Below are 4,205 nucleotides of genomic sequence, written 5' to 3'. Positions count from 1 at the left end.
GAAGAAGAAGATGGATTTGGAAGGACCACTCAGATGGGACATCCGAATTCCACCTTCATACGACAAAGAAGACTTCAATTTTTGGAGGACAAGGTTGGAGACTCGGTTCCAAATGGATTGGAACCAATGGGTGGTCTTGGAGGACCCATTTGAAGCTCCAATGGATAAGAAAGGGAAGCGCCTCCGACCTCAACATTGGACCGAGGAATAACGGGAGCAAGCAGAGGCAAATAAGGAGGTAACAAATGTATTGTTAAACTTATTACTCCCTAATATTATTGTGAGTGTAGGTGAATACACAAGTGCAAGTGATCTTTGGAAAAATATCATTGCATATCATGAGAACTCTACATAATTCCAAGGTGTGGAGGAGCCCAAGGAGAAAGGCTCAGTGGTCCAAGAGGAGAAGGACCAATCCGATGTTGACACGAGGTCAACATTCGAGGAGGAGAAGGAAGAAGAGGAAAATGAAGATGAGGAGAGATCATCCACATCTTCAAGAGAGGAAGAGGTGGAAGCATCCACATCCTCACGAATTGAAGAGGTGGAAGCACCCACATCCTCAAGAGGAGAAGAAGAAGATGATGATGTCACCTCCACAACACAAGATAAATCAAATGGAGGATTGAGTGCTACCCCTACAAGCAAGAGTATAGAAATTTGCATTGTGAATAATAAAAATCATATCATTTGCTTTGAGTGTAGGGAGCATGGGCATTACAATAGTAAGTGTCCCAAATTGGCCAAGAAGAAAGGCCAAGTAGTACCCAAGGGCAAGAAGAAGCCCAAGGAGATTGGTCCAATGGAACGCAAGAGCAAGGAGCACATTGTGTGCTTCTCATGAAATCAAAATGGACATTACCGGAGTCAATACCCTAAAGGGAAGAAGCCAATCAAAGTTAGAGGAGGAAGCACAAAACTAGGGGGAGTTTTTAAGAGCAAACCCAAGGTAACCTTTAATGACACAATTCCTTTTAGAAATGGTAAAGAGCATGTTAGAAATAAGGTACATCATCTAAATGCTAATTGCCATGAGATTAGGAGGAATGATAGAAGTAAGGACAAATATATCCCTCCTCATGCTAGATTTACCACACCTAAGGTTAGGAAGGTAGATAACTATTTAGGTAATAACTCTAAGGATTATAGATACATGCCTAAATATAGAAATGCTCATAGGGGTCAAGAAAAATCCAAACCTATGGATTTAATGACGGGAAACCAAGTCTTGAGGTCAAGATTTGATAACTTAGAGAGGACTCTAGCAAGAATGGAAAATATTTTTAAGGGTCAAAGTGAGCAAACTCTAGGAAGAACTGGACAAAAGTCATCCAATGGCTATAGAGGTTTGGGATACAAACCTAAAGTCAAGAAGGATGTGATTTCTTTTCATAGGGTTCCATATAGCTATGGGACCAACCCTAGGTGTAGAGGTCAAGTCAAGGATACTAGGGAAGGAATCCCTAAAGGTCCTTTTGGCAAGACCAATGTGACTGTTCCTGTCTGGAAGCTGAGAAAACGAACCTGCCGGTATGACGTGTCTGGAATGTTGACCGCATCCCCATGACCCGGTCGATGAGCCGTCCGCTGCGTTGACCAAGTCGTCTGAAGTCCTCCTCCAGTCAACTATACCTGTATCCAGCGACCGGGTTCCCCCGGTCTCTGGTACCTCGGTGCTCGAGGCGAATTCCACAGACATATGAGCAACCGAATACTAATGACAACATAATTAACTGAATGCAGAAAAGGTACGAGAACGTACCCTGGCCCAGGGGGGCGCCCTCGGATGGAGCGGTGAGCTGGTTCCGGCAAGGTGGATGAATGCAAGTCGGTCGGGCAGCCGAATCCGCGGGCGATAACTCGGAATCTAGTGCGGCATGGATCCAAAAGATGGCACGTAGGCCGGAATACCACAACAACTCGCAGGCCGGAGCTCGGCACGCAGGCCGGATAAGCCCAATAACCCACAATGATGATAATGATACAAAAAGTAAAATACCTCGGCGCGATGGCTGGATTTACCCAAATAGTACTAAGCTGTGGCTACCTGGAAGGTGACGATATCTACTAAAGACAACGGCAGTAGACGCGTGAGGGGGCTATTGCGGCTGTCGGCGACGGCTGTGGCCGCGGGAGAGGGCAGCGATGGCTGCCGGCGGCGGCTGTGGCCGCGGGAGAGGGCAGCGGTGGCTGCCGGCGGCGGCTGTGGCCGCGGGAGATGGCAGCGGTGGCTGCCGGCGGCGGCTGTGGCCGCGGGAGAAGGAGAAGGAGAAGGAGAGGCGGAAGTCCGGTCCCTTGGCAGCGTCAGCCGGCGAGGAGGCCGAAGGCAGTGCTGACTGCGGGTGGCGGCGATAGAGGAACGCTCCTCCTCTCTCTTTCTCTGGCGGCGGATCCTTCCCCCTCCTCACGAACAGAATCCCCCCCTCCTCTTTTCTTTTTCCCTGGCGGCGCCCCTCCCTCTCCCTTAAAGAAACCTAAACATTCAATTACCCAAATGCCCTTTGACCTCCCCTTAATTCCTCCCATGCCACATTCATATCCGGAACAGTGACTAAGACTCCTAAGAAGTCTAACAAAGTTACAAAGAAGGCTACAAGGGAAGTTAGCCCTAGAAGTGACCAAGGCTTCTAAGAAGCCTAGAAAGGTCCTTAGGAAGGTGACTAGGGAAGTTATCCCTAGTGAGTACCTAGAACACCCAAGGAGCACCAATAGGTATTGGGTTCCTAGGAACATATTCTCTATACCCTAGATGGGTTTAGAGAGTGTCAACTCCAATTGGAAAGGTAGTTAACCCAACCTTGGTAAAGTTGACACTTGAGAGCATTTTCGAGGTTATTGTTAACCTTTGAAAATGAAAAGGTTTATTGGGTTACTCTTTGAAAGAGTGATATATGTGCCAAAATTTGAAGAGTTGAACTCAATCTAAATTGGCACACTTAAGAAAAGTATAAGAAAAATCAAGTTAGAATTTTGATGCTTCTTAAGGAATTAAGAGAAAACTCATGCTTTAATCAAATGTGATTAAGCTTTAAAGAGCAAAAATGTGTCAAAGTTTGAAAAGTTGAACTAATTTAAATTGACACACTTGAGAGAAACAAAAGTAATGCCAAATTTGGAATTCGGCATTTGCTTATGGAATTAAGGAGAATGTAAACTTTAATCCAAATTGTCACTCTTGGAAAGAGTAACATGTGCCAAATTTTAAGGAGTTATGGTTAAATTAAATTGGTAAAATTTAGAGAATCATATAAACTACCAAGTTGGGATTTTGGTATGTTCTTAGGGGGTCAAGGGGAAATCCGGGCTTAAAATATAAGGTAATTACTCTTTGGAAGAGTAAGTTGTGCCAAACCTTGAGGAATCACATCAAAGGTAAGTTGGCACACTTGGAGAAAGGATAAGAAATGTCTAGTTGAGATATTAGTATGTTCTTAAGGGATTAAGAGCAAAATTAAGTCTCAATCTAAATGGTTGATCCTTAAAGAGAGTAATATGTGCCAAATAAATATTTGAGGGTTGAACTCTTAATTTCAATTGGCACAAATAGAAAACGGGTAAAAGAAATGCCAGGTTGGGTTTTTGGCATTCCTTCAAGAGATAAGCAATCTAGGCTTAATTTTTAAGGTTTTAACTAAGGTTTAAAGATACTTAGATAGATTATCTAGGTATATTTTATTTATGCTAAAGTGCCATGATTGATTGTCTATCATATGTCCTGACATCATGTGTTGCATTCATTCTTATTATGAAAAACACAAAAATACCATGTCATGTCATACATACATCATGTTAGCTATAACATATTTTTCTTTTGAAAATTGCTTATTTTGATGTATGTCATGTAACATCATGCATTATGTTAATTTCCTTGTAATTAAGGATAAAAAGCATTTATTAAGAATGGTAAATATCCCAACAAGTGGGATTATACCAAATGACATCCTAGGTGGATTATCATAAGTCTCTTAATGCCTAGATAGATATGCATGATCCCTTAGTTTAGGGTAAAACCAAATATACATCTCACAAAGAATCATAAGGTGACTTGTATATGTTTTAGCACACATTAGATACAAGTGAGATGTTAGGATGGTGAACAAAACTCAAGATGTTGATTTAGTGCATTTTGTTGAGTTTTAAGTTCATCAAAGCACATAGTCATGTGACTTCCAATCATTGGGAAAGCTAATGTACAAGTCATGTAC

This window comes from Zingiber officinale, chromosome 2A (genome assembly GCF_018446385.1).
Source record: "Zingiber officinale cultivar Zhangliang chromosome 2A, Zo_v1.1, whole genome shotgun sequence".
NCBI classification, from domain to species: domain Eukaryota; kingdom Viridiplantae; phylum Streptophyta; class Magnoliopsida; order Zingiberales; family Zingiberaceae; genus Zingiber; species Zingiber officinale.
The sequence above is the reverse complement of the archived record's forward strand: the minus strand, read 5'-3'. Positions refer to the sequence as shown.